Genomic DNA, 26,408 nt, shown 5'->3' with positions numbered 1-26,408 from the left:
CAGCCTGGGCAACACAGTAAGACCTTGTCTCTACAAAATTTTTTTAACAATTAAGCAGGCATGCAAGTGAATGAGGCTGCAGTGAGCCATGACTGCAGCACTGCACTCCAGCCTGGGTAACAGAGCAGGACCCTGTCTCTATTAAAAATAAAGAAAACAGCAAACAAAAACACAGGGAATTTCCTTGCTAAGGTAAAAGCCTTAAAAAAAAATTTTTGACCTTAAAATAGTGGTATAAAGTGCAGCAAAGAATAAAAATAAAAACCTAAAATGACAATGAAATAGCTTCTTAGACTTTCTTTAAATAAAGATGCTTGTGCTGCTGATATATATAGGAAAATTTTACTTCATACTAATCTTTTCATCAGTATATTTCTGCAGTTTTACAGTTTAGAACTGTTAACCTAATTGAATAAAATAAACCTTAACAAACTAAAAGATTTGCCTATCAAAATGTTTCCACAAGAGTACCCTCAGGGGCAAAAAGAGAAAATATTTCCGGGGATCTGACATTATACTTTAAAGGAATTTTAAGTTTTTTCTTAACATTCCTGCCAGTTTTACTTTCATTTCCAAAATATATTCATGTTTGTTTCAATATAAAAAATACATACTCATCCAAATCTTCCTCTAGCTACCTCTAATGCATGTTTCATGGACCTCCTACCAGAAAACAACAGTGCTGTCCAGTTCAAGATGCAAGGTTTCAGAGTAATGTCACATTCAGGAATTTTTAATTCATAGATACCCTATCTAAAGTTACAACAGAGTATTACTGACTTGGCTGCATTTAAAAAAAACTATTCAGAAATACTTGTATTGAAACTTACATCCTTAATTTTTGATAAAGGCTTCTGTGACAGATTGTTAGTTGTTTTCTACTACGTTCTTCCTTTTGTCCACAGGAATAAAATTTTAGCTGGTCACTTAGCCACCCAGTGAGAGAACACATTCTGAGCCTCCCTTGAAGTTGTTGCTTAGTGTGGACCAATGGTATGTGAGTGGAAATTAACAACGGGCACAACTTCCAGGTCATCTTCAACTTAAAAGACAACTACTCTAGGCCGGGCACGGTGGCTCACGCCTGTAGTCCCAGCACTTCGGGAGGCCAAGGCGGGTGGATCATGAGGTCAGGAGATCGAGACCATCCTGGCTAACATGGTGAAACCCCCGTCTCTACTAAAAAAAAAAAAAAAAAAAAAATTAGCCTGGCGTGGTGGCGGGCGCCTGTAGTCCCAACTTCTCGGGAGGCTGAGGCAGGAGAATGGCGTGAACCCGGGAGGCGGAGCTTGCAGTGAGCTGAGATCGCGCCACTGCACTCCAGCCTGGGCGACGGAGCGAGACTCTGTCTCAAGAGAAAAAAAAGGACAACTACTCTAGAACGGGGCTAATTGTTTCCCGCTTCCCACAGGCTAGAAGGCACATGTGAAACTGAGCCCCTTTGACCATGCAAATGTAGGCCAATATACTAGCATTCTGTCAAGCAACAAGATCTGGAATAAATAATCCTATAGAAAAGAGTTGCCTTACCAGCTTGGACCACTGACTTTCAGGCTATTAAGAGAAATAAACTTATTTAAAGTAGGTACTGTATTTGGGGGGCCTCTTACCATATTAGACTACTACTACAGTTTTCAAGATTTAAACAAACGAAAAATTATACTTCACTTTGTAATAACTTTCTTGTTTAGGAATCCCTTAATTACTTTAAGAAAAAATAGTTGGGCCATTGAGAACTAAAGTAAAAACCTGCTTGCTAGGGAAAAGAGGGATTAAATATCTACAGGCAATCCAGAAAAGGCTTAGCTGTAGTATATGACGTTATCATAAAGAGGTATCTTAACATTTGGGAGGCTGTGGTGGGAGGATCACTTGAGGCCAGGAGTTCTACACCAGCCTAGGCAACACAGTGAGACCTCATATCTATAAAAAATAAATAAGTAAATAAATTAGCTGGGTTAGTGGCATGCACCTGTAGTCCTAGCTACTCAGCAGGCTGAGGTAGGAGGATGGCTTGAGTCCAGGAGCTTGAGGCTACTGTGAGCTATGACCATGCTACTGCACTCCAGCCTGAGCAACAGAGCAAGATCTTCTCTGGTGGGGGGGCGGGGGGAAATGTGTGTAACATATAATTACCACTGGTCTCATCAAACATTTCTCCCTATAATTTTAATATTGCTTTTGTCCTTAAAATAGTAACAGGTGTTCCAGTAAAGGGAGGCTGATATAGTGCCAATGTTAAATTGTTCAATAAGCTAAGGGTTCTTTCTCTCACCACAATTACCACAAGACCTTGTTTTTTATTCCAATATATACCATCCCAGGAAACAGAATGCTCTGCACAGAAATTATTCAACAAACAATTGTTGAAAGGACTAACGTGAAACCACTATAGTAACAGAATACATGCAAAGATGAGTCCTAATTTAGTCATTTTTTAAAGAAAGGACACTTTGCCTAGGCTTTTCAATGTTACTCATTAACACAGCAAACTTCCAAGAGTGTTTAAATATGATCAGATTTAGTGAAACTGAGAAACATCTATTGCACCAGATACACTACACACATAGCACAACAACACAGAAAGTGAGTCATCTGTGTGTGAGAGATGTCTGGAATTCCATGACTCAATGCCTCTCAAATCCCATTAATGTGTTTTATGATTCATATGAACACAGTTTTTCCTCTCTGCAAATCAATTTGAAGAAAAGGGAGAAATAAAACTGGCTAATTTTGAAAGAAAGAGTTTATATATCATATTTTACTACAGTTAAACATTGAAAATTAGGTAATAAAATATTTCAGATTTCTTTCAGCAAAATGTATTAAAATTAAAAAGTGATGATCCCCTTAGACACAGTAATTCCATTTTAAGATTTTTTTTTAAAAGGCCTACATGTGTCCAGATAAATGATTAAGTATATTTATTGAATCACCGTAGGAGGCAAAATGCTAGAAACAACTTAAATGTCTGCTAAATGGTTACCTAAAATTATAAAACATAAACAAACTCTTAATCTTTATTTAACTGACTCACATGATTAACCAATATCCTTGGCTTCCTGAGTAAAATTAATAGATGACTATGGCACATTAAATATTCTGACTCGTAGTTTACCACTAACAAGCCCACACAGTTCTGCTCCCATCATGGGGTATGTTTATCAAGGGTAAGCTGTGTTTGTTACCACAACTGAAGAATCAATAAAAGCAAACTACTGAAAAAAGGAAAGTGCTATTGAATTGGGTATGGCTGAGATAATTGGAAACACTAAGGCAAACAGTAAACAGTAAAAACAGGGGTTTTGCCCTAAGATTATTTCTTAAGGGTCTAATTTCTCACATCAGCTACAGAAAGTCTAAATGGAAGTTATAGATAATGCACTCTGAGTATGGTCTGAGCAAGGAAGAGAACACTGAACACCTACCTGTCAGTGGACTCCACATCCAATGAAAAAGCCTTGGCCTAACTTTAAAAAAAAAAAAAAAGGCTGGAAATACACAGTCACACTGAAATGCTCAGAGATCACATTTTAGAATTCCCAACTACCATATATCAGATGAGAGGTCTTTTAGTTGTACATCCATACAATGAAATACTGTGCTTCCAGTGTAAAATAAGAAGCAGACCTCAGTGTTCCTTATCAATGGAACAATCTCTAAAGCACAGCATTAAACGAAAAATGCAGGTTCAGAACCACTATAGTTAAAAGGTTCTACATACACTTAGGCTTGAATATGTATGAAATATCTCTGGAAGCATACTCAAAAAATGAATACAGTAATCTTACCCCTGGGGAAATAAGTTTGTTGACTAGGGTTTGAGTGTGTAAGAGAGTTATTTTTCATTATTTGTAGTCTTCTACAGGTACATGTTTTACAAAGAAAACAAAACAGAAAAAATTAAAATAACTTATTCAATCAACTGAGAAGCATCGTAATAAAATTCTAAAATAATTTTCCATAACCAGGCATTTTGTAAGTACTAGGTGCCCATTAAAATTTTTTTTCTTAAGTCAGTTTACTTTAGAAGCCATTACATCTCAATGTATTATTCCAAAATAATCCCAAATAGAATTATTAAATACACACCAAACTGAAGTTTTTGAACTCATTCAATCATATACTTTATATACATTTTTTAAAATTTTACCTTAAGTTCTGGGATGCATGTGCAGAACATGCAGGTTTGTTACACAGGTATACATGTGCCATGGTGGTTTGCTGCACACCTATCAACCCATCATCTAGGTTTTAAGCCCTGCACGCATTAAGTATTTGTCCTAATGCTCTCCCTTCCCTTGCTCCCCCACCCTGTGACAGGCTCTGGTGTGTGCTGTTCCCCTCCCGGTGTCCATGTGTTCTCATTGTTCATCTCCCACTTATGAGTGAGAACATGCAGTGTTTGGTTTTCTGTTCCTGTGTTAGTTTGCTGAGAATGATGGCTTCCAACTTCAGCCATGCCCCTGCAAAGGACATGAACTCATTCTTTTTTATGGCTGCATAGTATTCCATGGTGTATACATGCCACATTTTCTTTATCCAGTCTGTCATTGTTTCCAAGTCTTTGCTATTGTAAATAGTGCTACAATAAACATACATGTGCATGTGTCTTTATAGTAGACTGTCAATCATATACCTTTAAGAAAATACATTTTTCTTACAGCTTACATAGGTGCTATGAAAGGTATTTTACACATATGATTAGGACAACAAAAAGTGATTGCTTACTCTCCCCAAATAAAAACAAAAAATAGTTTTAGCTCTTATAGCAATTATCTTGAGAGACAGAAGGTGAAATACATTAAAAGTTCTGGCCTAAATGAGACCAATGATTGTTAATTACTCTGGGATTGGGTCATAGGCATGAGCTGAGCCAGTGCATTACTGAAGTGCTACACAAGTAGTCGAAACATGAGAGAATTTCTCTGTGGTGATGGAATGGTTCTGTATCTTGAATGTGCTAGTGGTTACACATGTGCCAAAATGCCGATTCATGCACAAAGCCATCACCACAATTACCACACACCACACACAACCCCTCTCCCCCAAATGAGTGCTTGCAACAACTGCTGAAATCAAATTAAGGTCTGTAGTCTAGTTAGTTGTATTGTGCCAATATCAATTTCCTGGTTTTGATAATGCACTAAAAGTTATGACCACTGAAGGAATATCATGATGGAAACATGGGGCTGTGCTGTACCATCTGCAATTTCTGGTGTGTCTATAATTTCTTCAAAATAAGTGTTTAAAAAGTATTCAGAAGCACCCTGAATTATTCTTTAGTTTATATGTTATGTTACAATGAACCCTAGAAGCAAGCTAAAAAAAAAAAAAAAAAAAAAAAAAAAACAAAAAAGTTTAGAAAACTTAGGAAATAAAGGAGGCTGTGAGAAAAAGAATCTGTGGTGGGATGCCAAGCTCAGGACAGGCAAAGGGTTAGATCCATGAGGTGCCTTAAATTAAATCTGGAACTAAGACTGCATTTGTACATTTTCAGCGGAAGTTTTACCTTAATACAGATTTCAAGATCAAGCTCTAAGAGGAAACATATAAAGAAGAAAAACAGGGAAGTGAAAAGAAAGAAATGACAAAGTGAAAGACAAATACTTGTTCAAGGCAAAATACTTAAAAGTGACTCAGAATTCATCCACTTCGGTTGGATTCAACCACAACCTTTATAGCAATGATACAGGTCTGTAATTCTGCCCTTGTTCAGGTCTTGAAAATGTTCATGTACGCTAGCTATAACTCCTTAGGAGGACTAGTGGTAACAGCAAACAAAACAATTAACACTTACCTAGTGCTTACTTTCTGCTAGGACTGCTTTAAGCACTTACCAAATAGGGTTAAGTATGCAACTGTATCTCCTTATTTTACAGATAAGGAAATCAAAACAGAAAAGTTTAAGAAACTCATTCAAGATCATAGGAAGTGGCAGAATGAGACTCAAGCACAGATAGCTGAACTCTGAGGTGCATGCTGTTAATCTATTATGCTGCCTCTATTTATAATATTCCTCCCTCTACCAGCTTGATCACAGTCCACTTAATCATTCTCCCTCAAAGCATTCTGTAGTCTGACTTCACTTTTTTCTCAACAGTAGCACAGTTTTCTTTGTATTCTTCTGTCCTTTCTCTATTTTTCCCATTTACACCTAATAGTCGCTCTCTTTCTAGCCCCTATCATGATGCTTTTTGCTTCCACTCCTATTGCTATCAGACTAAAACTTCCCTGATAAATATTTACATATCATCAATGCTCAGGTTATGGTCCCCAGAACTCAGGTGGACCTGGCTAGGACTCATCAGATCCACTCTTCTCTTGTGCCTTTATAAAATAAGTTTTGATTATCCTGTTGTCCTCGAGATCTACACTCAGGGAAGCCTCATGGTGAACCTCAGTCTTAAGGATATAGCTCTGTAAGATATTGGTTAATACCTACAGCTGCTTCAAGCAAGATAATTCTGGCTTACTCTGGTACAGAAGTCATGCTTAGTACTCTTACAGCTATTTGGGAGAATATTCACATTGTGTTTTTAGTTAACGTCATTTTTAAATTTACTATCACCCTTCCAGGATCTTATTCTCAGACCACATCGGAGATCCAACTGGCTTACCTGCTAGCAGATAAGACTTGGAAGCAATTTCACTTTCACTATCTCACTTACGACTCTGCTCAATCACCTTTACTGGCTGTTGTCACCATCACCAATCACCTCCATTCTGCCTCCTTAACCTGATATTCAAAAACTACTAACCAATAGATGGAACCATAACAGACACAGAATACATGGCACATTTTCATCTGTACACATATTCCCTCTGGCCAGAATGTCTTTCCACTACCCGAATTCCCTCTACTCTTCAAGGCCCAGTTTAGTTTCTATTTCTTTCACAAAGTCTTCAGGACCATGTCAGTCCACTGAGATTTATCCATCCTATACTCCTATTACAACATTATTATCTGTACCATATAAGGTGGCATTCTTGTTAATACTCAAGTTTTGAGTTTATGTCATGGCTTCATAATTTGGTAAAAAGTATCTAGAGAAAACAAACTGTCTATGTCCACATAATACCTGGCTTAAAGTTATGTACCTTATAGGCACTAGAAAGGATTTAACAAATTATGTTAGTGGACAACACCTGCCATGATTCAATGATATGCTAATGTGTTATAGGTTGTAGAAGACTTCCATATTGATTTTGGGTATGAGAATGAAGCACATTTTAGAACTACCTCTGACAGACAACTGTAAAATAACTGTTAAAACCAGTTCTAAGATGTATGCTATGGTCCTTTTCCTCCAAGGTATACTTTAAAAACCTCTGTGGAACCTTAAAGTTTCAGATTATGATATGAAAAATCATTAGCATTTATCAGAGCAATGTAACTTTAAGGAAAAATTACAAATAGTCCACATTTCTATTATCATCCTCAATAATTACTATTATTGAATACATATATATATATTAGATAGCATTACTAGGTACAGAAATCTAACTTAAACCAGTTTAGGCAAAATTGATTTACAGGAAGGACACTGAAGCATCTACTGGAATTGAGCACTGAACAACCAAAATTGAGGAAAGGCAGGCATGTGGCTAAGTCATAAGAACAAATGAAATAAAACACTTGAAATACTCAGGACTCTGTCTTTTGTCTCCGTTTCTTCTTCGCACATGAGCAGATTTTTCTGCCTTCACAGAACACTTTTTTTCATGGTAGGGAATAAGCCATCACAACACCTGACATTTACTCTTAGAACTTCAGCAGCCCAAGGAGAAGTCTCTTAATTCAATCTCCCAGAAGAATATCTGACTGGATTAATTTGGTGCTCACCAAATGTGCTCATAAATTTAATGCTTACTTCTATATTAACTGAAAGTAGGGGAAGATTAACATGGCAGTTCCTGTAGTAACTATGTAGAATGCGGAGAGTGTCTTAGAAAAGGAGAGTAAACCTGAAGATTTTTATTATGTGCAACCATTGCATAAAGCACTTAAAACATTTTATTTACTTTGTAAAATTATTGTACAATTTATAGCATGCAACAAAATGATGAACATTGTATCAGTCTGCTCTGCATTGCTACAAAGGAATATCTGAGGGTGGGTTATCTACAAAGAAAAGAGGTTTATTTGGCTTATGGTTCTACCGGCTGTATAAGAAGCATGGCACCAGGCCAGGCACAGTGGCTTGTGCCTGTAATCCCAGCACTGTGGGAAGCCCAGGTGGGCGGATCACCTGAGGACAAGAGTTGGAGACCAGCCTGGCCAACATGGTGAAACACCATCTCTACTAAAAATACAAAAATCAGGCAGGCATGGTGGTGGGCACCTGTAATCCCAGCTACTCAGGAGGCTGAGGCAGCAGAATCGCTTGAACCCGGGAGGTGGAGGTTGCAGTGAGCCACGATCCTGCCACTGCACTCCAGCCTGGGTGACAGATCGAAACTGTCTCAAAAAAAAAAAAAAAAAAAAGGGATGGCACCAGCATCTGCTTCTGGTGAGGGCCTCAGGAAGCTTATAATGGTGGCAGAAGGTGAACGGAAAGCAGGGGTGTCACAAGGTGAAGAGGGGTGTCACAAGGTGAAGAGAGGTATCAAGAGAGAGAAGAGTGGGTGCCAAGCTCTTTAAACAACCAGCTGTTGGATGAAGTAGGAGAGCTAGAACTCACATTTACTGCTGGGAAGGCACCAATCCATTTATAAAGGATCTGCCCCCATGATCCAAACACTTCCCATTAGACTCCACCTCCAAGATTGAAGATCACATTTCAACAAGAGATTTGGAGGGGACAAACATCCAAACGATATATTTATTTTCAAAAGCACTTGAAACATTAAGATAAACCATATTCTGAGCCAAAACCAAACCTTAACACATTAAAATAAATCAAAATCATACAAAGTATGTTCTTTGGCCATAACAAAATTAAATTGGAAATAAATAACAGAAAGATAACCTGATAATTTGAAAAGTGCCAAGTATTTGGGATTCAAAGAATATTTCAGTAGTAAAGTAGAATAAATGTAGAAAACGAATTCTAAATAACCCATGTAAAGAGGAAGGTTCCAAGAACATTAGAAAAATATTTTGAATGGAATGAAAATGAATACAACACATTAAAATTTTGGGAATAAAGTTAAAACAATAGAGAGCAATTTATGTATTAAATGTTTGTATCAGAAAAGGTCTTAATAATTTAAGCTTTCACTTAAACTAGAAAAAACGGGCAAAATAACCAGCAAAAAAAAGCAGGACGAAAATGATAAAGATGAAAACAAAACAAAAACAGAATATTAGTGAACTCAAAAGCTGATTCTTTGAAAATATAAATATAATTAGTAATCTTCTAGTCAGAATGATCAAAGGAAAAAATAATCTGTATCAAAACTAAGAGGGGATTATCAATAAAATCCCCAAAACATAAAAAGATGTTGAAGCCAACATTATCCTGATACCAAACCAGACAAAGATATTACCAAAACACAAACAAACAAAAACCAAAACAGAGATGAATATCCCCCATCAACACAGACATAAATATCTTCAACTAAATATCAGCAAACTGCATTCAGCAATATATGAAAAGGGTACTACATCACGACCAACTGGGGTTTATTCTGGGATCACAAGTCTCATTCAACTAGAACCAAATGGTGTAAATTCAACATATTAGCAGACTAACAAAAAGAAAGGTCATATAATCATCACATTTACCAAAACCCAGTATCTACTCATGATCTTTTTTAATTAATTAATTAATTATTTTGAGACAGAGTCTCCCTCTGTTGCCCAGGCTAGAGTGCAGTGGCACGATCTCGGCTCACTGCAACCTCCACCTTCCAGGTTCAAGCAATTCTCCTGTCTCGGCATCCTGAGTAGCTGGGATTACAGGCACACACCACCACACACGGTTAGCTTATAATTTTTAAAACTCTCAGCAAACTTAGAGGGGAATTTTCTTAACCCAATAAAGCGTATTTACAAAAATCTACAGCTGACAGGTAATTTAATGGTGAGAGTGAATGCTTTTTTTCTGAGATAGGAATGAGGCCAAAATGTCTACTCTCACCGCTCCTACTCAAGTACTTGTCAGTAAAATAAGGAAAAGCAAAAAAACTTATCAATTGAGAAAAAAGAAAGAAAAGTACATTTAGTCATAGATGGCATATTATTTATAAAGAAAATCCCAAGGAATCTAAAAAAAAAAAAAAGGAAATAAAAAAAAAAAAAAAAAAATACCTAGACTAAGTTTAGAAAAGTTGTTGAATGCAAGGTCAATATACAAAACCAACTATATTTCTTACTAGCAATTAATAAGTGAAAGTTATACTAAAAAAAGGTATCACAATAGCATCAAAAGATGAGAAGGAAAATAAATGCTTAAGTATAAATCTAATAAAAATTTGCAAGATTTGGGCCAGATGCAGAGGCTCACTCCTGTAAACCCAGTACTATGGGAGGCTAAGATGGGCAGATCACCTGAGGTTAAGAATTCAAGACCAGCCTGGCCAACATGGCGAAACCCTGCCTCTACTAAAACTACAAAAATTAGCTACATGTGGTGGTGTGCACCTGTAATCCCAGCTACTTGAGAGGCTGAGGCAGGAGAATTACTTGAACCCAGGAGACGGAGGTTGCAGTGAGCCAAGACTGCACTCCTGCCTGGGTAACAGAATAAGACTCCATGTCAAAAAAGAAAAAAAAAAATTGCAAGATTTGTATGCTGAAAACTACGAAACACCCCTCAAAAAATCAAAGAACACCTAAGTAAATGATGAGAGATGCCATGTACATGAATTGGAAGACTCACTATTGCTAAAATGCCAGTTTTCCTCAATTTGATCTATAGATTCAATGCAATCACAATAAAAATCCTCACGGGATTTCTTGTAGCTATTAAAAAGCTAAAATTTATGTCTAGAAATAAACCCACACAAATATGAATGATTTTTGACTAAAGCACAAAGGCAAGTCAATGTATAGTATTTTCAACAAATGGTCCTGGATAACCACATGACAAAAAACTAACCTCCATCTATACCTAACACCTAAAGCAAATAATTTCCCAAATCTAAAATTACTACACTTAGGAGAAAACCGTGGGTTGCGTAAAGAGCTCTTAGATGCAATACCAAAAGCAAAATCCATGAAGATAATGAATTAAACTTCATCAAAATGAGACTTTACTTGTACTGAGAAAGACACAGTTAAGAGGATAAAAAGACAAAGCATGCATTGGGAGAAAATATTTGCAAATCACAGATCTGACAGAGAACTTGAATTCAGAATATATAAAGACCTCTTAAAACTCAAAAATAAGAAAACCACCCAACAAAATATGGGCATTTAAATTATGCTGGGACAATGTGGTACCTATTTGGAAAAGAATGAAAACAAAAACCAAACCCAAACCACTACCTCACATTATATGCAAAATTTAACTGCAACTATATTATAAAACTAAATGTAAACAGCAAAATGTTAAAAGCACTCATATATAAATATGGAATATTATCTTTACAACTCAGGAAAAGACTTCTGAAACAAGACATCAAAAGCATTAACTATTTTTTAAAAACTGAAAAACAAGGCATAAAAAATAAAGACCTCGTTTAATGACACCATAAAGAATTTTGAAAAGACAAGTTGGAATGGGAGAAGATATCTGCAACACATGCAGGTCAAAAAGGGCTCATATCCAGAATATAAAAAGACTTGCTGCAAATTAGGTAAGAGACAACTCAAAAATAGGCAGGAGATTTATTTATGTATGTATTTATTTATTTTTCAAAGTCTCACTCTGTCACCTAGGCTGGAGTGCAGTGGCACAATCTCAGCTCACTGTAACCTCTACCTCCAGGGTTCAAGCAATTCTCCTGCCTCAGCCTCCCGACTAGCTGGGACTACAGGTGCCCACCACGTCTGGCTAATTTTTGTATTTTTAGTAGAGATGGTGTTTCACGATGTTGACCAGGCTGGTCTTGAACTCCTGACCTCAAATGACCCACACACCTTGGCCTCCCAAAGCGTTGGGATTACAGGCGTGAGCCACCGTGCCTGGCCCAGGAGATTTAACAGGTACTTCATAAAAGAGACTGGGTATATGTATGTCTAATTAACATATAAAATGTGCCTGAAACTCATAAAAAAGCAAGCTAAAATAACAACATACAACTATGTAGGAGGAAAAATCAGTTTTTTCCCTTCAACTCACATCACTCTATACAAAACCAGTATTTGATATGTGGAGGCTGTTTCCTCATGCAACAAAGCAATTCCCCGGAGGACACCAGCTGGGTGTACTCTAATTCCATTCAATCCTGACACTATCTACCTGAAGACAGCATCAGATCTCAAAGAGAGTGCTCAGTCCCGAAAGACTGCCCCTTACTTCAGATGCCAGTCCCTATTAGTAGGTTTTCACCTATACTTCTCACCAACTGGCTATAAACTGAGGTGCCCACTATCTCCTTCTCAGGTTTGATTAGTTTGCTAGAGGACCTCGAATAACTCTGGGAACACTTTATTTATATTTACTGATTTATTAATAACACAAAAAAGGGTACAGACGAACAGCCAGATGAAAGAGACGTATAAGACATGCATCTTCCATGGAAGGATGTGCAACTTCCATTCCCTCTCTGGGTGCACCACCCTCCAGAACTGCCACATGTTCAGCTACTGGAAAATCCCTGAACCCCATCCTTTTGGGCTTTTATAGAGGATTCATTACATAAGCATGATTGATTAAACAAATGGCTACTGGTAGCCAACTCAACATGCAGCCCCTCTTCTTTCTCCAGAGATTGGAGGATGGGGGGTTTGAAAAGTTAAAGCCCTCTAATCATGCGTTGGTCTTTCAGGTGACAAACCCTCATCTTGAAGCTGAGGGGCCTCATAACCATAAAATAGACACTTATCACCCCAGACATTCCAAGGGTTTTTTAGAAGCTATATGCTAGGAAACTGGACCATGTCCAAATAAACACTTTACCACATCATACATTACATACTTCAAAAACCAAGAATGTGGTCCAAAGATGTGGACCAATAAGAATTCTCACACAGTGCTCATGGAAGTTTAAGTTGTTTAATAATATCACATTATCAAGTAAAGCTGAATATATGTATAGCCAAGTATTTATATTATAGAAATGCATGCTTATGTGTATCAGAAGACATATTTACAAATAGTTGCATCATTCAAAATAGAAACAAAATGTGAAACAATTCAATTATACATCAATAGCAGAATAGATAAACTGTGTTGGATGCATTCAGTGGAATCAGGTAAATTTTTAAAACAGCGGTGCACAAAAGAACACAGACTCAAAGAATATATACTGTATGATCTATTTGATTCAAAATATGCAAAACTAAATTGTATTGCTTAGGGAAGAGTAAGCAGGTGGCAAAATTATAAAGAAAACCAAAAGAGACTATTATAGAAATTTACTGGTTACACTGAGGGGTGGGGTGGAAAGTTTTGATCATAAAGTGGTCACCAACAAGAGCACTTCTGAGGTGCTAACGATGTTGTTTTCTGATCTGGGTCGTGGTTACATTTACATATTCATTAAATTGTACATTTGTTTTACATAAGTTTATTATATTTCCTAATTTTAAAAAGGTTAAAAGGAGGAGGAAAGAGTTGGTTATGAAAGTGTACCCATTCTTCCAACATATCAATTAAAACACATCTGAAATAAGAAGTAAAATATATCCAAGAACTGACAGAAGAAAGGCTCTGAAATATTTCCAGCCTAAGAACAGTAGTTTCTCTTGTTGGTTTAGGAAGTTTTGTTCTCCTGAACTAATGTTCAAAATGAAAAAAAGTCACCTAAAACTGAAAAAACTACTTATCCTTTATATACCCATGTCCTTTCCCTAAGCACCAATTTGGTTCCACATGGAATCAGGAATAAAAGTAGAAATTTTATTACCAGAGATCTGTACAATGCAATCTTGGGGTGGGGCAGGGAGGAAGTAATCTAGTTTCTGTGTAAATAAAACCCCATACCCTCACTGTACATATTTATCTTCCAAACCAATGATGAAACTTTGACCTACAGTATTTGTAACTGTTATTTCTCATATACAGAGACACATGTGTTCTAAATGATGAGTTTATTATTTTTGAGCTAGTCAAGTGTCAGCTGCCCAAGTACAATTAAGCTAAACAGGCTTCTTTCAATAAACTTGAAACAGAAAGGGTGAAACAAAACACATGTGTACCCGAAATATGGAGAATGGCAGTATTCTCTTACGAAATAATAAGTTTGTTATCATTTGCAGTTTTCTGTTTATGGTCTATCAGAGCACTGACTTCAGAGGGGCAACCTGGACAGCTGACTACTCCCATCACCAAAACCAAACTATAAACACACACACACACACACACACACACACACACACACACCCTCTCCGCCCTACCCCTCTCAATACCCATACATAATATAATCAAATATCTTTAGATTATAAACTTGCTAAAGTCAGGGGCTATGTCTTCTTTATATTCATTCGCTTCTAACACTTATTAAATAGCTACTATTTATCATACTCTGAGTATAAAAACAGGGAATAAGTCAAACAAGACTCCTATCTCCAGAGTTAGAGCCACTGAACATGAAACAAGTCAATTAATATGATGACTGTTACAAGGGAGAAGTTCAGACTGCTATGGACACCTATTAGGCTGATGTAATACCAGCTGGGAGACCAGGAAAGGAGTTCCAGCAAAATATACTTAGGTATGATATTAATTTTCTATTGCTGCATAACAAATTACTAAAAGTCCAACAGCTTAAAACAAATCATCTTTTAGTTCACAGTTTTAAGGGCAGTAATTCAGGCATGGTGTGACTGGGTTCTCTGCTGAGGGTTACACAAAGTTGAAATCAAGTTGTTGATGGGCTATGTTCTCACCTGGAGGTCTGACTAAAAGGAAAAAAAAAAAATCTGTTTTTTGGCTCATTCAGGCAATAGTCAGTTCTTTGTCCTTGTAAGACCTCCATTTTCCTTTCCCGGTTGTCAGCCAGAGGTCACCCTCCAGTAGCAGAGAATGTCTGAGTTCTTACCATATGGCTCCCTCCATCTTCAAAGTCAGTAACAGAGAATATCCTTCACATCAAATCCCTCTCATATTTCTAATCTCCTACTCCCTTTGTTCTTAACTCTAAACCCAGATTTAGAGTTCATGTGATTAGGGCAGACCCATCTAGATAATCTCACTTACCTAGAGTCAGCTTTATGCTCTGCCAGATGACATAAACTAATCAGGAATGAGACCTGATATGCTTTGGCTCTGTGTCCCCGCCCAAATCTCATCTTAAATTGTAATAATCCCTACATGTCAAGGATGGGACTACGTGGAGGTAACTGAATCATGGGGGGCAGTTTCCTCTATGCTATTCTCATGATAATGAGTGAGTCTCAGGAGATCTGATGGTTTTATAAGTATGTGGCATTTGCCCTGCTGGCAATCATTCTCTCTCCTGCCACCCTGTGAAGAGGTGCCTTCTGCCATGATTGCCATGACTTTAAGTTTCCTGAGGCCCCTGCAGCCAAGCAGAACTGTGAGTCAATTAAGCCTCTTTTTAAATAAATTACCCAGTCTCGGGTATTTCTTCATAGCAGCGGGAGAACAAACTAATACAATACCCTATCATGCTTACAATACCAGAAATCATACACGGGACCATCTTAAAAGTCTGCCTACCATAAACTGCAGCCTGAAGAACAAACATAAGCTTAAGATGAGGCAAAGGAAGAGGAAGAGAATTCAGGTACAACTGATAATCTGATATAAGGAAATAACATTAAAAAGCAGGGAGAAGAAATTATGCATGATTGGACTTGCCTTCACAGGACCCAGCATAGTAACTGGCACATATTACTAGTCAAGTGAATAAACCAACATACCAAGTTTTATCAAATTAAACAAGCAAGTATTTACTAAAGAGCTTATATGCTTATAGCTAGAAGAGAAAAGGTAAGAAATCACTAATGCTAAGCCACTAGATAGAATTGAGAGGTGACACGCCAGGGGAGACAATATGGACAAAAAACTAAAATTGACATAAGGAAAACTGGGTTCTTAAGTATCTTTGAGATCTTGGAAAGTGACCAAATGGAAGCGACCAAATCAATTAATTCCAAGGGCCTTAGTTTTGCCTCATCTGTAACAGAGTTGATTTAACTACTTAATCTTTAAGATCCCTTTCCAGTGCTGACTATCTACAATATGGAAGGCACAGTTCTTGCCCCAGGACAAATTCCCTGCAGGTATTTTAGAATCTGGTTATTAATTCATGTTGTAATCTAGACATTGCTCTATAATAATATATAAAAACAGACAGCATCCTATTCTAAGTACTGAACGTATTCCATTCTACAAATTTAGCAGTAATCAGATACTTTTAAGGCTTACTTGCTTTTTATAGCATAGTAAAACACTAAAATTACACATCAATAACAGGTCCTGTAAAGGCCAAAAATGGCAGGCCCACAGCTAACATCACACTTGACAGTACAAAGTTGAAAGCTTTCTTCTAAGATGAGGGACAAGAATGCTGCCCACCCTCACCACTCCTATCCACTATAGTGCTGCAAGTCCTAGCCAGAACAATTAGGCAAGAGAAAGAAGTAAAAGGCATCCTAATAAGAAAGAAGGAAATAAAATTGTATTTGCAGACATGATCTTACACAGAGAAATCCCTAAAGACACACCAAAAAACTACTGAAACTGACAAATGAATTAAGTCGCAAGATACAAAATCAACATCAAAAACAATCAGTAGCCTTTGTATATACTAACAACAAACTATCTAAAAAGGAAATTAAGAAAACAATCCTATTTATAATAGCAACAACAACAACAAAAAAAAGTAAAATATTTAGGTGAAAATTTAACCAAACAGGTAAAAGATCTGTATACTAAAAACTATAAAACATTAATGAAAAAAATTGAACACAAATAAATGAGAAGATATACTGTGTTCATGAACTAAAAAATTAGTATTGTTAAAATGTCCATATTACCCAAAGCAATACACAAATTCTATGCAATCCTTATCAAAATTCCAATGTAATTTTTCACAGAAAATAGAAAAAAACAACCCTTAAATTCATATGAAACAATAAAAGACCACGAATGGCGAAAAACAATAACCAGCGAAAAGAACAAAGCTGGAGGCATCACACCACTGGTTTCAAAATATATTATAAAGCTACTATAATAAAGACAGCACAGTATTGGCATAAAAACAGACAGAGTGACCAGTGGAACAGGATAGAAAGCCCAGAAATAAATCCACTCATTTATGGTCACTTGATCTTTGACAAAGGTGCCAAGAACACACAATGTAGAAAGAATAGCCTCTTCAATAAAAGATGTTAGGAAAACTGGATATCCACATGCAGAAGAATGAAACTGCATCCTTATCTCATACCATATACAAACATCAGCTAAAAATACATTAAAGACTTAAATATAAGACCTGAAATTATAAAACTACAAACAAGGGGGGGAAGCACCACAACAATGGTCTGGGCAACATTTTTTTGGATATGACTTGAAAGCACAAGCAACAAAAACAAAAACTGGCAAATCGGACTGCATTAAATGAAAAAACTTTTGCACAGAAAAAAAAAAATCACATATATATATTAGCGAACCATATATTTGAGAATTTATATTCAAAGTATATAATAAACTCAACTCAAAAGAAAACAACCTGATTAAAAGAGATAAAGGACCTGTCATGATTAATTTTAGGTGTCCATTTGACTGAATTAAAGGATACTTAGATAGCTGGTATGGCATTATTTCTGTAGAAATCCATGAGGATGTTTCTGGAGAAGACTGGCATGTGAGTCAGTGGACTCAGTGGGGAAGATCTGCCCTCATTGTGGGCAGGCCTGGATGGAACAAAAAGGTGAAGGAAAAAAAAAAATCACAAACAATAAGTGAGGTGATGGATATATTAGCTTGATTTAATCATCCCACATTGTATAATATACCAAAATATTACATTGTACTCTACAAATATACACAATTATCATTTGTCAATTAAAACTAATATTAATAATAAAAAGTAGAGGTGATGCCATCTACGACTGGACAATTTTAATCATCAAATGCAAATCCAATTGTTTGGTAGGCTAATGTTTACAGTTTCTATTCCAAAAACACTGCTGGAATACAAAAGAAAATTACCATTCCACAAAATATGTAATGTCTAAGTCTGAAAACATTCAGTGGAATGTCAGTTGCTTCAATCAATAAAATTCTTACTGCTGCATACAAAATTTTGTTGTTGTTGTTGCTGTTTTTAATTCCCTGTGAGTTTAGGAGACAGTCTGGAGCGAACAAAGGGGCTGGAATTCTCAGGACAGAGCAACAGAGGAGAAAGTAGTACATGGAGAGACTCCCTAAGATCTGCAGAATCTCCCTTTGAGTACTCAACTGAGCATTGAGTGGGAAAGGAGTGTAAGAATACTACCTGAAGCTGGTGAAAGAAACAGCAGTGTTTTTCAACCTTTTTTCCTTACTACCCTTTTCTGACAGTCTTTCCTAATCGTTTCCCATGAAATTTCAATACCACTGTATTTCTAAGTTATGCACCTTGGCCTTTTAGAGGGCCACAAATCATTGGAATATGTAAGATTTTTCATATACATACATACCCACAAAGAATCTATTTTCTCTTAATTAGGAGTGATATCACCTCCAATGAGAACGACGGATCGCAGAGAACAGAGTGTTCTGTTCCAACTAGCCAGTTAGGGAACACTAGTAATTCCTGCAGCATGGAGTAGAGTACTCAGGAGAAACTTGTTTCAGTAATGGAGAATAATTAGGCTATTTTAAAATTAAATAAAACGCCATTTACATTAGGATAAAAAATTATAAAATACAGATAAATCTGACAAAAGACATTTATAATGAAATTACAAAATAATGGTGAGAGAAATTAATAAACTTTGTCATATACTTTGCATCATACACAAATATTAAGTCAAAATAGACAGCACATTTAAATGTGCAAACTCTGAAAGAGCCAATCCTTCAAGATGAATCCTGAGTGGCTAAGTGGAACTAAATTTCAAACAAAGTCAAGCAACCATTTGGTAATTAGAGGTTACACACATACTGAGTGCTCAGGGGAAAATGTCATACTAAACTTTGGGACTTTCATAGTTGTTTGTTCCTGTGTATGATACCTGAATCAATCAATAGATCAATCAACAGACTGTGATCTGCGCCGAACCATCAGAACTCAACAAGTTTCAAACAATCAGAACTAACTGAGTTTGTATCCCTCATTTGTACAAGCAGATCAGAGTGGGAACCTGGGCGAAAACTTTTGCCATCAAAGACAAACTTTCTCTTGGTTCTCTCAGAACACACCTTTGTTTTGTATAGAAGGCTGCATTTTCCTGGTGTACAAACTGTTAGCTGGCATAAAGCCTCTTTCCTTTTTGAAAGAAAATCCTTTTCAGTGAATTTGTTGACAAATGTGAAACTTAAAACTATAAAACTTCTGGAAGATATGAGCAAAACAAAATGACAATAGGACAGGTTTTTTCTTTTTTTTAAAGATACAACAGCAAAACCAAGATCCATAATATAATAAACTGATAAATGTGGATGTCATCAAAATAAAACTTGAGCTTTTCAAAAACACTCTTAAGAGAACGAAAACACAGCCGAAGATCGAGGACTTGTTTCCAGAACACATAAAAGAACTCTGAAAACTCAAGAGTAAGAAAACAATCCAATTAAAAAACTTGCAAGAACATTTGAAAAGACATTTCACTAAAGATATACGGACTGACAAGATCATGAAAAGATGCTCAACATCATTCATCATTATAGAAATACAAATTTAGACCAAATTGAGATATTACTATTACTAAAATGTTTAAGATTTTAAAAGACTGATTATACCAAATATTTGTGAGAATGTGGAAAATTTAGGATTCTCATATCCTGCTGGTGAGAACGTAAAATAATACAAACAGTTTGGTAAACAGTTGGTCGGTTTCTTAAAAAATTAAGCATGCATATTCAACCATTCCACCACTAGACATTTACACAAGAGGAAAAAAAAAAGCACCCTCTGTCCTAAAACCATAGGTATGTACATGGTCTTTTCTTATAGCTATTCACAGTAACTAGTGTTGGAGCTCACAACCCTCCATCCCCATCTCAGGTGTATCTACCCAGCTTTCAGCTGGCTTGTATGGAACATGGAGTGAAGGTGGGGGCAGGCATGAGAGAGAACCAACTCAGCTTTCTCCCAGGAGAGAAATGACACCTCCCTCCAGCTCTGTGTAGCCAGTGCCTCTAGATTCCAGTTTCAAATTTGTAAATTTTCTTCATTAATGTTGAGGTTTCTCCCAAGATCCATAACCGAGTATATGTCCTATGTCACTATGACTAAATGATCACTATGGTGGTCCTGAAACAAAGAAGGTATTATCCACTGGAACCAGTAGTTTTTGGAGGTTCAAAATACAGAAATTTGTATTCCACTCAGGTATTTATTTTTAGTAAGCATGCTATACATGAGTTCTGATTTTCCTTTTTCATTCCCAATGTATTTTAGGAGTCAGTCCATATTAGTCTATAGAGACTTTCCTCATTCTTTATAACTGTATTTCATAGCATAATTTATTTAACTAGCAGAACTAGTTCCCTCTTAGAGGGCATTTGGGTTATTATTAATCCTGTTCATTGGTAATAAATGGGATCTTTTCATCAAGTTAACAAAAATTCTACTTCAATGGACAAGCAAAAAATTTTAAATTTATTATGTTATTAAATATATTATTAACTTCACAGACTACCTTTCCTCTAGGTTCAGTGTTTAAAGCAATTTTAGTGCATATGTTTATACAAATTGGTGGAAGGTAAATATTGGCATTTTCTATAAAGCTCAAGTATCAATACTTGCATACTCAGAAATATGCTGATGATTATTTATACTTACACAGATATTGATAGTTATATGGTATGGCAAAAAATATGATAAATTATGTCCTAAATTTCATACTGAAATGAAGTAACTTTGGTCTGAAAGGTCTCAGCTAGTGCCTCAGCCTATTTTTTAAACATTTTTATTGAGATACAATTGATGTGTCTTTCTCTCTCAACAATATGCTTTATTTCTCCAGTTACTATTAAGTTGGACATGGGTTCAAATTCCCATCCTGCTATACTGATTCTGCAGAAGGTTAATTTTTGTAAATTTTAGTAGAAACGTTAACCTGTCAATTTTACAAAACTGTTGTACAAGTTAAATTGAGTAGTATAAAATGGCTTATGCCTATGTCTGTCTCAAAAGTAAAGTTCTACAATTAACACCAATTTTAACACTCTTAATAAAAAAATTGTATTTATAGAAAATAATTTTCTTATAAAGAAGAATCAAAGTTTTCCTCTAAAATGTGGTATCATTAATATTTCAGATTAACTTATTTGGGTTCCACTACATGGCATTAAGTTCTAGTAAATCGGCCGGGCGCGGTGGCTCAAGCCTGTAATCCCAGCACTTTGGGAGGCCGAGACGGGCGGATCACGAGGTCAGGAGATCGAGACCATCCTGGCTAACACGGTGAAACCCCGTCTCTACTAAAGATACAAAAAAACTAGCCGGGCGAAGTGGCGGGGGCCTGTAGTCCCAGCTACTCGGGAGGCTGAGGCAGGAGAATGGCGTAAACCCGGGAGGCGGAGCTTGCAGTGAGCTGAGATCCGGCCACTGCACTCCAGCCCCAGCGACAGAGTGAGACTCTGCCTCAAAAAAAAAAAAAAAAAAAAAAAAAAAAAAAAGTTCTAGTAAATCTTAGGGAAAGGCATTTATTATTTCGGTCACAAAATTCTAGAAACACAAATGAAAGCTTCTGGGCAAAAGCAGGAGGTCACTAAAGTCATTTAGAATTTTTAGAGTATCCTGAATTTGGAGTGGGGAAAGACTGTGAAGATCATTAATGTAACCCTACACATTTACAAAAAAAAGAAAAGTGAGGGTTGAAGTTAACAGGATTCACTCAACTTGTACAGCCAATAAGGCTAAGAAGATATGAAAATCTACGTCTTTCAACTGCTCTGCTGGTGAATTAGTTTAGAGCAGTCTTGTAACCAATGGAACTTTAGGAAGGAATTTTGTGGGGACTCTGGAAGAGATGTTTTCTCCTTTTTTAAAAAAAAAAGAAAAAGAAAAAATGTACAGAAGAGTCCCTTTTCCACTTTGATGCAGCAGTCATCTCTTTATTATAAGAAAGCCAAGAGTTTCACAGAGAAGCTCACCCAGAGCTCTGACATTGCTGTTTTAAACAACCCCAAATTACCATGCTCTAGATTAAATTGTTAGCAAAACACCTCTATTTATTCAGGTAGTCAAAAGTATCTGTGGCCAAAAGCCGCCAAATATAAAACTCTAGTATTTGCTAGTGAAACTATGTTACATGACTTCTACCACAGAAGACTTCATGTCATACCAAATAATATGAATGTATAATTTTTTTAAATTAAAGTTTTGTTAAAATCTATTAGGGAAACAAAAGTTGACTTAAAAAAATAAAATTGACAAACCTTTAGCCAGACTAAGATAAAAAGAGAAGATCCGAATAAAATCAGAAATGAAAAAGTAAACATTACGACTTATTTGCAGAATTCCAAAGGCTTGTTAGTGGTTACTGTAAGCAACAACTATATATGCTGATAAACTGGAAAATGTAGAAGAAATGGACAAATTCCTAGACACACACAACCTACCAAGACTGAAACAAGAGGAAATCCAAAACCAGAACAGACCAATAACAAATAATGAGATCAAAGCTGTAATAAAAAGTCTTCTAGTAAAGAAAAGGCCAGGACACAATGGCTTTACTGCTAAATTCTACCAAACATTTAAAAAAGAAAATAATACCAATCCTTCTCAAAATACTCTAAAAAATAGAGGAGGGAATAATTCCAAATTCATTCAAGGCCAGTATTACCCTGATACCAAAACCAGACAAAGACACATCAAAAAAAGAAAACTACAGGCCAATATCTCTGATGAATATTGACGCAAAAATAAATCCTCAACAAAATACCAGCAAACTGAATTCAACAATGTATTAGAAAGATCGTTCATATGACCAAGTGGAATGTATCTCTGGGATGCAAGGATGGTTCAAAACACACAATCAATTAACATGATATATCATATCAAAAAAAAAAAAGAATAACCATATGATCATTTCAATTGATGCAGAAAAAACATTTGATTAAAAAATTCAACATCCCTTCATAATAAAAACCTTCAAAAAACTGGATATGGAAGGAACATACCTCAACATAATAAAAGCCACATATGACAGACCCACAGCTAGTATGATACTGAATGGGGAAAAACTGAAAGTCTTTCCTCTAAGACCTGCAACACAACAACGATGCCCACTGTCACCACTATTATTCAACATAGTACTGGAAGTCCTATCTAGAGCAATCAGACAAGAGAAAGACATAAAGGGCATACAAATTGGGAAGGAAGAAGTCAAATTATACCTGTTTGTTGGTGATATAATCTTATATTTGGAAAAACCTAAACATTCCACAAGAAAACTAGAACTGATAAATTCAGTAAAGTTCCAGAATACAAAATCAATGTACAAACATCACTAGCATTTCTATATGCCAACAATGAACAATGTGAAAAAGAAGTTAGAAAGTAAACCTGCTTACAATAGCCACACATAAAATTAAATACTTTGGAATCAACCAAAGAAGTAAAAGATCTCTATAATGGAAACAATAAAACACGAATGAAGAAAATTGAAGAGGATACCAAAAAATGGAAAAATATTCCATGTTCATGGACTGGATGAATCAATACTGTTAAAATGTCCACATTACCCAAAGCGATCTACAGATTCAATGCAATCCCAATCAAAATACCAATGACATTCTTCACAGGAATAGAAAAAATACTAAAATTTATATGGAACCACAAAAGACCCAGAATAGCCAAAGCTATTCCAAGCAAAAAGAACAAAACTGGTGGATTCCCATTATCTAACTTCAAATTATGCTACAGAGCTATCATAACCAAAACAGCATAGTACTGTCATAAAAACAGACACATGTACCAATAGAACAGAATAGAGAACCCAAAACCAAATCCAAACACCTACAGCGAACTCATTTTTGACAAAGGTGCCAAGAACATACACTGGGAAAAGATAGTCTCTTTAATAAATGGTGCTGGGAAACTGAATAATCACATGCAAAATCATGAAACTAGACCCGTATCTCTTGTCATACACAAAAATCAAATCAAAATGCATTAAACACTTCAAACTGAATCTAATACAAGAAAACACTGGGGAAAATCTCCAGGACATTAGTCTGGGCAAAGATTTCTTGAGCAATAGCCCACAGACACAGGCAACCAAAGCAAAAATGGACAAATGGGATCACATCAAGTTAAAAACCTTCTGCACAGCAAAGGAAGTAATCAACAAAGTGAAGAGACAACCCACAGAATGGGAGAAAACATTTGCAAACTACCCCTCTGACAAGGGATTCATAACCAGAATATAAGAAGCTCAAACAACTCTACAGGAAAAAAACCAATAATCTGATAAAAAATGGGCAAAAGATCTGAATAGACATTTCTCAAAAGAAGACACACAAATGGCGAAAAGGTTCTCAACATCACTATCATCAGAGAAATGTAAAACTCAAAGAGATATCATCTTGTCCCAGTTAAAATGGCTTTTATCCAAGAGTCAGGCAGTAACAAATGCTGGTGAGGATGTGAAGAAAAGGGAACCCTTGTACACCATTTGTGGGAATGTACCACCACCGTGGAGAACGGTTTAGAGGTCCCCCAAAAAACGAAACACAGAGCTACCATATGATCCAGCAATCCCACTGCTGCGTATATATCCAAAATAAAGGACATCAGAATGTCAAAGAGATATCTGCACTCCTGTTGCAGCACTGTTTACAATAGCTAACATTTGGAGGCAACCTAAGTGTCCATTAACAGATGAATGGATAATGAAAATGTGGTACATACACACACAATGGAGTACTCCTCAGCCATAAAAAAAGAGACCCAGTCATTTGCAACAACATGGATAGAATTGGAGATCATTATGTTAACCGAAATAAGGCAGGCACAGAAAAACAAACATCACATGTTCTCACTTATTTGTGGGATCTGAACATCAAATCAATTGAACTCATGGACATAGCAGAAGGATAGTTACCAGAGGCTGGGAAGAGTAGTGGGGGGTTGAGTGGGAGGTGGGGATGGTTAATGGGTACAAAAAAACAGAATGAGTAAGACCTACTATTTGATAGCACAATAGGGTGACTAGAGTCAATAATAACTTAATTGTATATTTTAAAATAACTTAAATAATGTAATTGGAATGTTTGTAAATCAAAGGATAAATGCTTGAGGGGATGAATACCTCATTCTTCATGATATGATTATTTCACATTACATGCCTGTACCAAAACATCCCATGAACCCCACAAATATAGACATCTATGTACCCACAAATTTTTTTTAAAACCCACTAAAATAAAAAGAAAAATCTATTTGGTGTGTTACTAAGAAAGGTGCTGTTTAGTGGTCTACAAAATTCAAACTTTCAGGGTGTGACAAAAGAAACTAATCTAAAATTATACAATGACTATTTAATGGTAGAAAATAAATCTGAACTTATATCCATTCTAAAATGTATAAAACAACTTCAAAAAACTTAAGAGAAACTTCAGTTTCAAAAGTCCAATGTTATTCTCCAAATACTTATTTAAATAAATTTACTTTGGAAAAACACCACAGTCACACTGACATAAAGCTTAAAAATATTTTATTACCAATTAAAAGTCAGGGCATTTAACACCCACTGCCTTTTAAAACTCCATATGATTCCTTATCAAACAAAATCATAAGATATTTACCATCTTAAATTCAAATAATGGCCAGAAAGTTAATAAATCTTGACTTTAAGGCAACACTCTCAACTACTAAGAAAGGGTCATGAGAGAAAAGGCCTAAAGGCAATCATAAAAGTTGTTGTCAAAAACCTCTGTATCACTGAAGACAATGTCAGAGTTACTCTCAAGAAAGGACTACTGATGAATGAGCTGATGCTCTCAACGACTCTGAATATTTTTTTAATTTAGGATAAATTAATTAAATATAACATAAAAGTAATGTTAGCTGTAATAAACTTTGTTATGATGGAGAAATTAGCCCTGGTAAATGGAATTACAGTTCAAACTTTCTAATCAAGGTAGTATTTGTCAGTACTATTAAAAATAAAACCAAAACAACAAGAAAATCTTAGGAGTTAAATGGAACAGAAAACAGGTTTTCCACCT

General features: G+C 36.0%; 1 protein-coding gene and 1 long non-coding RNA gene across 10 annotated transcripts in view; one reads left to right on the top strand and one right to left on the bottom strand.

Moving 5' to 3' along the window:
• The window catches only part of ANKRD28 (ankyrin repeat domain 28), a 203,291-nt gene that overhangs the window by 104,529 nt on the left and 72,354 nt on the right, over nucleotides 1-26,408 (bottom strand). The window lies entirely within an intron of this gene.
• The window catches only part of LOC108535577 (uncharacterized), a 76,146-nt gene that overhangs the window by 8,026 nt on the left and 41,712 nt on the right, over nucleotides 1-26,408 (top strand). The gene's annotated exons all lie outside the window — the stretch shown is intronic.

The sequence above is a fragment of the Rhinopithecus bieti genome, unplaced genomic scaffold (genome assembly GCF_001698545.2).
Source record: "Rhinopithecus bieti isolate Rb0 unplaced genomic scaffold, ASM169854v2 scaffold_12, whole genome shotgun sequence".
NCBI lineage: Eukaryota > Metazoa > Chordata > Mammalia > Primates > Cercopithecidae > Rhinopithecus > Rhinopithecus bieti.
This window is presented reverse-complemented; position numbering and strand designations above follow the sequence as displayed.